The sequence below is a fragment of the Manis pentadactyla genome, chromosome 7 (genome assembly GCF_030020395.1).
Source record: "Manis pentadactyla isolate mManPen7 chromosome 7, mManPen7.hap1, whole genome shotgun sequence".
In the NCBI taxonomy this organism is placed as follows: domain Eukaryota; kingdom Metazoa; phylum Chordata; class Mammalia; order Pholidota; family Manidae; genus Manis; species Manis pentadactyla.
In genome coordinates, this window is record NC_080025.1 from 138,122,111 (window position 1) to 138,131,229 (window position 9,119).

Genomic DNA, 9,119 nt, shown 5'->3' on the forward strand with positions numbered 1-9,119 from the left:
AAATCAGTGTCAGAAATCAGAAGCATAACTTAAGGAGAAACAAGAGGAGTACACTTCTCTGAGCCTATGCAACAAAAGAGCAGTCTAGTAACATCTTTTGAAAGGAAATGCGTAGACATGATGGCTGTTCAGGCAATGACGGAAAGATGACACGTGGCACGGAGTGAAGGCAAGGTCATGAGACATGTCCACGGGATGACTGCTCTGTGCTCTCTACCCTCCAACAACAGACTATGGACCACCTTCAGCCCCACCCTAAGATCTGGGGGTAACCACGGGGAAGTCACCTGGGGATGTCTTACTCTCTTTCATCACAAAAACAGCGTAGCTTTTCAATCTTGGTACTTAACCCCTACTGGACTAATGATTTTCTCTTTCTCCAACTTTCTTCAATTTAAGCCCTATTGATAATTCTTCTTTTATTTCAGGATTCCTTGCAATTCTCTGGTAGAACCAAAGAGGAACCTCCTGTTTTACCATTATTAGACTTTACATATATCCAGAAGATACAGTATGGTTACACCTACATATCACATTCTACGCAAACACGATGAGTTGTGCATGTGATAATGAGTTCAGGTAATAATGAACTTATAATTTTTCACTAGGAATCATACTTTGGAGTCTATCATTGATAGTAAGAATTCCCTACCAAACTTCCCATTCTCCCTGCCTTTTCTTCTTCATTCTGCATCTTCTATTCAAAACTCCTCTGCTTTCCATTTGGTTTCTCTTCTCTTAGTCCCCTAATCATCCTTTTTTCTCCTTTAACTTCCCATCACCTGATATAGAATAGATCTTCCCATCCAAAGATCTAGTTTACAATATGTTCCTCATGTATCTGTGAAGCAAATATGCCAAGCCTGGTGAACTTTAATTTGCATAGTGAATTCACATAAGAATTTTTGGGGAAAAATGACAGTATATCTGTCTCAGAGACCAATCCCAAGAAAGTCCCATGAAAATGTATCTAAGCTCAGAAGAAAAGATCTGAAGGCAGAATTTACAGGAAATGCAACAGTCATGCTTCTGGGAGATATCTATCACTCTCTTTTTCTAGACTTCTAACCCCTTTCCCCAATCTATGGGGAAAATAAGGTTTTTTGTGCTAAGCTGCAAATACCTGGTTAAATTCATATTAAATATGGTGATGGGCACAACTATCACCATTCTACTGTTCAAATGATAAAGTGTACCAAAAATGGAGAGGGGTTTTGAATACCCAAACGTTTATTAGCAGTTTTGTAATATATTTTATGTGTATTTAGAAGCTGTGGAGAGATCCACCTGAGACCAAAGGAATGGTGGTAGAGAGAGACTGAGGTGAACAGAGAATTGGGAGTGTGGGGACTGTTTAAAGAAACTGGGTTTAGAAACTAATCACAAAGAGCACTGGAAGAGCTGAGTGAGACAGAGGTGCTGTGATAATCATCCTGCGAGGAAAACACTGAAGACAGGATGGGAGAAGGAAAGAGGAAGACCATGAGAGAGATTCTGGTGTGTGCTAACAGGTAGGACGCTTGGCAGACGGAACACAAATAGCTGTTCTGAGGGCCCAGAAGCTGAAGAATATGCCCCAAAGCCTGAGGAAAAGTCTTAAGACAGAGCGCGTGGATGAATTTGCAGCTCTGGCAGAAAAAATACTTTTTTCTCATAGATTTGGAAGGGAAGAAAGGCTAGAGGAAGAGTGAAAGCAATAGAGAGAGAGAAATAACATGATCAGGTAAATGAGCTCTTCCTGCATGTGAGAATGAGAGATGCCCTACGTAGAAAATTTAATGACTCCAAGCCAAGCTAAAGGAAGAATGAAATCAGGGAGCCCACCAGTGACTGTCTAGCTCTTCAAGCTTGTACTTAATCAAAATGAGGCACCTGCAATTTATCTCAACTGTATGTAAACTCTGCCTATGTTTTCCTTCTGCTGTTTTGCCTTGAGCAAATTCTGAGCTTATTGTACATCATGGAGGTTGATGAAAGGTTGCATAAACCATAGATAAGAGAATTGGAAAAAGTCAAGAATTGCAGGACATTGTTTTGGGAAAAGAAAACCACCTCTCTGATGTCTTCCCCTTCCTATTGTATAGGCCATCAAAAATGTCCCCATGACAATGGGGTGAAAAATCTGCCTGGAAAAGAATCTTTCATTTGGGGCTCAGGGATGTTTTGGTCAGTCTCTGGACTCCTTGGACAGGAACAATTGGTAGGTGGGTGGATATCATGGTTGAGTGTTACCATGGAAATTTGGAGAACTGAGGGATGCTGGAGATGGACCAATGCATGTGTACAGTTTCTGTGCTCTGGCTTTCACAGGACTGATTACTTTAACTTCCTATGGACTTAGAACCTAAAGAAATAAGTGGAAGCAATTATCTCCTCTGAGATGGAACACACCTTTACATATTCACACCTTCTGAAATAATAATCCTCTCCAATGACCACCTTTCCATCTGTGCATCACACACACACACACACACACACGAACACCACCTTCCCCCTGTTTCACCCACATGGTTGGCTTGAACCCAAGGCTGAGATATGAGATGTCCTTCCTCCATACTCCCCTAGGTAATGCCAAGCACACAGAAGCAGAATCACCAGCCCAAAACTGATCTGGGTTCCTTATTAACCCTCAGTCAAACTCACACACCTCAACTCATTCTATGAGGCCAGCGACACTCTAATACCAAAGCAAGACAAAGACACTATTAAAAAAAAGAAAATTATAAACCAATATTCCTGATGAACATATATGCAAAAATATTCAACAAAATATTAGCAAGCTGAATTCAAAAATACATCAATAGGATCATCCATCAAACCAAGTGGTTTATTCCAGGGTGCAAGGATGGTACAATATTTATAAATCAATCAATGTGATACAGCACATTAACAAAGGAGGGATAAAAATCATATGATCATCTCAACAGATTCTGAAAAAAGTATTTCACGAAATTCAACAGCTATTCATGATAAAAATTCTCAAGAAAATGTGTGTAGATGGAAAGTACCTTAATATAAAGGTCATATACAACAAACCTACAGCTAACAAAATATTCAATGACGAAAAGCTGACAGCTTTTCCTTTTATCAGGAACAAGACAAGGATGTCCACTCTCACCACTTTTATTCCTAGCTATGGCAATTAGACAAGATAATGAGATAAAAGGCATCTAAATTGGTAAGGAAGAAGCAAAACTATCACTATTTGCAGATGATAAGACACTATATACAGAAAACCCTATACACTCCACCAAAAAACTGTTAGAATAACTGGATTCAGCAAAGTTGCAGGATACAAAATTAATACAGAAATCTGTTGCATTCCTATACACTAACAATGAACTAGCAGAAAGAGAAATCAGGAAAACAGTTCCATTTGCAATGCATCAAAAAGAATAAAATACCAAGGAATAAACCTGACCAAGGAAGTGAAAGGCCTAGCCCCTGAAAACTATTAAGACACTCATGAGAGAAGTTAAGGAAGACACAAATAAATGGAAATCTATCCCATGCTCATGGATAGAAAGAATTAATGATGTCAAAATGGCCATCCTGCTCAAAGCAATTTGAAGATTCAATGCAATCCCTGTCAAAATACCAACAGCATTCTTCAATGAACTAGAACAAATAGTTCTAAAATTCATATGGAATTTCAGAAGACCCTGAATAGCCAAAGCAATCCTGAGAAAAAAAACAAAGCTGGGGATGTTATGCTCCCTGACTTCAAGCTATTGTAAGTAATCAAAGCCACAGTAATCAAAACAGTTTGGTACTGGCACAAGAACAGACCCATAGATCAATGGAACAGAATAGAAAGCCCAGAAATAAACCCATTCATATATGGCCAATTAATATATGATAAAGGAGCCATGAACATACAATGGGGAAATGATAGCCTCTTCAATAACTCATGCTGGGAAAACTGGAAAGCTACATGTAATAGAATGAACCTGGATTACTGTCTATCTCCATACACAAAAGTAACTTTGAAATGGATTAAAGACCTAAATATAAGTCATGAAACCATAAAACTATTAGAAGAAAACATAGGCAAAAATCCCTTAAACATAGCATGGGCAAATTTTTTTCTGGACACACCTACCTGGGCAAGGGAAACAAAAGCAAAAATGAACAAGCAGGACTACATAAAACTGAAAAGCTTCTGTACAGCAAAAGACATCATCAATAAAAGAAAAAGGTAACCTAGATTCATAAATGATTTATCCAATAAGAGGTTAACATCTAAAGTATATAAAAAACTCATATACCTCAACACCAAAAAACAAATAACTCAATTAAAAAGTGGGCAGAGGACCTGAATAGACATTTCTCTAAAGAAGAAATATAAATGGCCAATAGACACATGAAAAGGTGCTCCACATTGCTAATCATCAGGGAAATGCAAATCAAAACCACGATGAGATATTGCCTTATACCAGTTAGAAGGGCCTCTATCCAAAAGATAAAAAATAACAAGTGTTGGTGAGGATGTGGAGAAAAGGGAACCCTCCTACACTGTTGGGAATATAAGCTGGTACAACCACTATGGAAAGCAGTATGGAGGTTCCTAAAAAATACTAAAAATAGAAATACCATACAACAACCCAGTAATTCCACTTCTAGGAATCTACACAAAGAAAACAAAATCTCTGATTCAAAAAGATATATGCATTCCTATGTCTATTGCCACATTATTTACAGTGGCCAAGATATGGAAGCAACCTTAGTGTCCATCAATAGATGAGAGGATGAAGAAGTGGCTTATATACAAGGGAATATTACTCAGCCATAATAAAGGAAAACCTGCCATTCACAACATGGATGGCTCTAGAGGGTATTATGCTAAATGATATAAGTCAGGTGAAGAAAGAAAAATATCATATGAGTTCACCTATTTAAGGTTTATATAGTGCCTATGGAATACCAGATATAGTCATAGGCATCACATAATTGGCTTAGGTAGGTATGCAAAACATAATTCCATGTTGACTCCAGGAGTCATGTATTTACACAACCTCTGATATAATTCAAGTCATTATGTTACTATAGTAGCAGTTAAGTTTGCATTTCAAAATCCCACATTTTGGCTCATTTAACTGTTTGGAAATTAATTTATTAAAGTATTTTGCCATTAAATAACAAAAAAGGTTCTGTTTAATAAAGTAATTTTATTGTTTTTGTCTTAGTTCTCTCTTAAATTTTCTGTGAAAGTATTATGTATAAAGACAGAAGAGGAAAACTTTCTGCTAAGGGCTTTTAGTCAGTATTTTAAGTAAGAAATCACTGGAGAAAATTACTTTCATGCTTCAGATCTGGAATCCTGGAAAGATTTTATGTTTATCTAGTCACATGAGAAAATAGAAAGTTCAACAGATTCAGACCCATTTGATCTTTGAGAGTGTATTCAATTAACAAGCTTCTGTTCAGCAACTGCTAATACCACGAACCTCATTAGATACTGGTGAAATATATAAATCAGGCATAGCCTCTATCCTCAAAGAACTCAAAATCAAGTAGAGGAGACAAATAAAAAATTAAATTTAGCATGGAAATGAAAAAATAAAGGTATGAGCAAACTCCTGTATAAGAAAAGAGTGAGCAAAGAGTAGGCTGTAGCTTGCTCTGGCAGAAGTCAAGTAGGAGTGACATTCAAACTGCTTTTTAAAAATGAGTAGGTGTTTGAGTGACAGAGGGGAAAATGAAGTGCATTTGCGACAGGGAGACAGTTGTATGCCAGGCTTGAAGACATGGAGGAAACAGCAGCTTTCTGACTTATGGTTCAAAATCAGAGCTCTGGTTAAGGTTCTCCTGGTTGCAATGCAATCCATGAAAAGACCTCAGCAAGGTGAGGAATCAAGACATCTCTGCGGATCGGCCATTCTCCCCGACCTATGTCCCCCATGTCACTCTTTTGCTTCTCCAGCTGCTCTTTCATCCTCTTTCCTCTCCTGACCAACTCTCTCTCAGTCTCCCTTACCTGATAAATCTGTGACCATATACTCATAATGACCACCATTATGGCCCCAACTGACCCTGAACTTTCAGTTCAGGCATCAACCACTGCCTTTGTGTCTTCCTTCAAATTCCTGAGAGAGTAAATCTAATTGGCCCAGTTCAGTTTTCAGATATGTTTACTGAACATGGTTGAAGTGTCACATGGTGAGCAGTTAACCCAGCATCTCCTATGGGCAAAGGAGATACAGTCTCTTTTTCTACTCCTCTTTCAATATCAAAGTGCCTGGTTGAATATTCTGGGTCCATATTTCCAGACTGAGGGGGTGTCATGATTTCAAGATTTTGCAACCCTGGCCACATTTCTTCCATTTCTAAGATGTATTTTAAAATACTGATGCCAAGGCACCATGCTCAGAAATTCTGATATAATTAATTGGCCTGGGATGAGGCTCCTCAGGTGATTTTGCTGTGCACACACATCATGAGCTGTGAAACCTCACTATTTGTGCATTGCTGGACAAGAGATGGTCAACTTCCTGAGCCTGCAGCTAATGAAGTCCTTCCAGCTTTGGTCATCAGTGTCAGCCACATGCTCAGATCCTCTCTGACAACTCAGCTGAGCCCCCATAACTTAGGCATGTCTCTCCAAAAGCAGACGGTATTGCCTCGGGAAGGAAGTTGCTTATTTCCCCATATCTATGCATGTCCCCTCAAAGACACAGACGTTCCAGATTGCAGAATAGGGAATGAGTTCATGGAGTAAGCAGGATGATACATGAAAGGCTATATGCTCACTGGAATTCCTGGATTCAGTTAACTGGTGATGACAATAGCTACCTGGCTCATGCAGGATCCTGGTGCAGCTGACCTCAGCAGATATCCCTCTTTGAACTACCTCACCTCCACATGTATCTTTCCCTTGTTGATTCAGAGCCAGTTCCTTCAATGCTCAGTGAGGGGCATCTTCTTTGAGAAAATGCACTTTGTCCTATCTCCTAACATGGTCATAACATTACAGAGTCAGGTAGTCATCTCTCCACCTGGATCATCTGCCTGGTTGGAAAAATACTAGGAGGGATAGGTTTCCTGGGGTGCCCCTTCAGGAGTTTAGAGAAACAGTTTCTTCTTTGGTAGCTAATGGGGTGACTCAGCCCTGCCCAGGCTATTCCACTAGCAGTCACAAGGTTAATTTTCTGTTCCAAATATTCACATCTCCCAAATCATCCAAAAACATTGGACAGGCCCAATGTCATAAGTGATTTAGCTCAAGGTTTCTTGGCATGGGCTTGCAGTCAGATATTTATCTCAGGCTTAGGCTTCCAGAAGGAGCATCATATGGAAATGAGGCAGAGCAACAGACACACAATCCTGGGGACACACATGTTCAGCACCCATATGTTGGAAATCACAGACCCACGTGTAGAAAGACACTGACTTATATTTAGAAATAGCACACAGACACATGCACAGGCTCTTCAAACTGTTGTCACCAGCACTCAGCTAACACGTGAGGCCACACGCACATGCACATGCGCATCAGTCCCATCCCCCACACCATGATGCATTATCAATACTTACACAAATTTGTGTCCAAGGGAAATACGTTGAGCAACTAAAGCTGTCTTCTCCTCTTTTCTCACCTCTTTAGACACCACCTTTTACATCCAGGGATGTGGTGCCTATGCCCACAGAGAAGGAAGTATGCTTTCCTTAGGAGATGAGCTAGCCGGTCTCACTGCTTTCTCTCTGCCTAGTGGAGGAGGGTGAGCTCCCCTCCTGGCATGGAAGCTCAAAGGGACCCACAGACTGAAGGAAGGAAGCAGGGCTCAGACATTCTGATGATGAGAAAGTTTTTTTCTCAAATTCTCACTCCTGCTACTCCAGAAATGCTGGCCACTGTGGAGGGCTGAGAATCCTAATCCAACAGGGCTCTCCTTTTCACCCTTCTCATATTGATCTACCTGCCAGAGGTCATCTCATTCACCCCACTGCCTCCAGACTGGCAGTTACTACAGTGACAACAGGCATGCTGCCCTGTCCTTTCCTTGATCTCTCTCCAAGGGCCCCTGGAGAAGGAAGTTCACTTGAACGGGTATCAGTCACCTGCCTATGCCTGCCAGCTACAGCCGGATCATGCCCAGGAAAATTCCAGCAATTGGACTTGGACAGTAACCTTTCTTTCTCCAAGGGTAAGGCTGACCGCAGTTAGGACCCTCTCTTTGTCTCCTATTTTCCAACTTCTACAACTGGTCACCTACAATTTATTGTGAGGTCCAGGCTGGAGGGAGAGAGAATCCAGGTTCACATATTTTTCACAGGTGGCCAGGCCAGTGCTAACTGTAGGAGTTGTGCCTTCCATGATTTAGGTTTTTCTATGTTAGAGCTCTCTGTTCTCTCAGATTGCTCCATCATACTAATCCTTTCTACAAAGAATTTTGAGCTCTACTCTGTGTCAGAAACTGGAGACAGAAAGGAAAACATAGCATAGAACTTGACGTCAATGACCCCAAAGTATAACGTGAAGCTCTGAGCTCATATTCTGATAAACTCAGTTTGGATTATTTTTCATTATGAGTGTCCATTTTCCTTTACTTAATCATATCAACTCATCAGCTACTTTGCTTTCTGTTCATTGTTCTTACAGTTCTTACAGTTAATTACCCACATCAACTTAACATTCCCTATTTATTAGAGTAGCCGGTGTACAATGAAGCAAGAAGATGCAGGACTCCAGGATGGAATTTTCCAGAAAAAAATGTTTCCATGGACTATATGATAAGATACCTGATGTGTAAAGGTACTCCAAAAGAATTAAAAACAGGTATACAGAAGTTCATGTAAATGGAAAAACAGTGCTTTTATTTTGTAAAACGTAAAATCTAAACCAGAAAATGAATAAGACCATACTGAAATCCATAGTGAATCAAATTTTCACAATAATGATACAGCCGCTCACCATTGATTTAATGAAAATTTAGAAATCTTTTACTCTAGCCACACTGGTCTGATCACTATATTCAATTTAAGTTTTCTTTTTTTCTGTCTCCACAACCTTTGGTCACAACTTTAAGCACCTCATCACCTAGACTTAGTCTCTCCATCTTTCTGAATGCTACCATTCTTTCAATACGCAACAGATCGACTTCTTATTCCATAGCTATTAT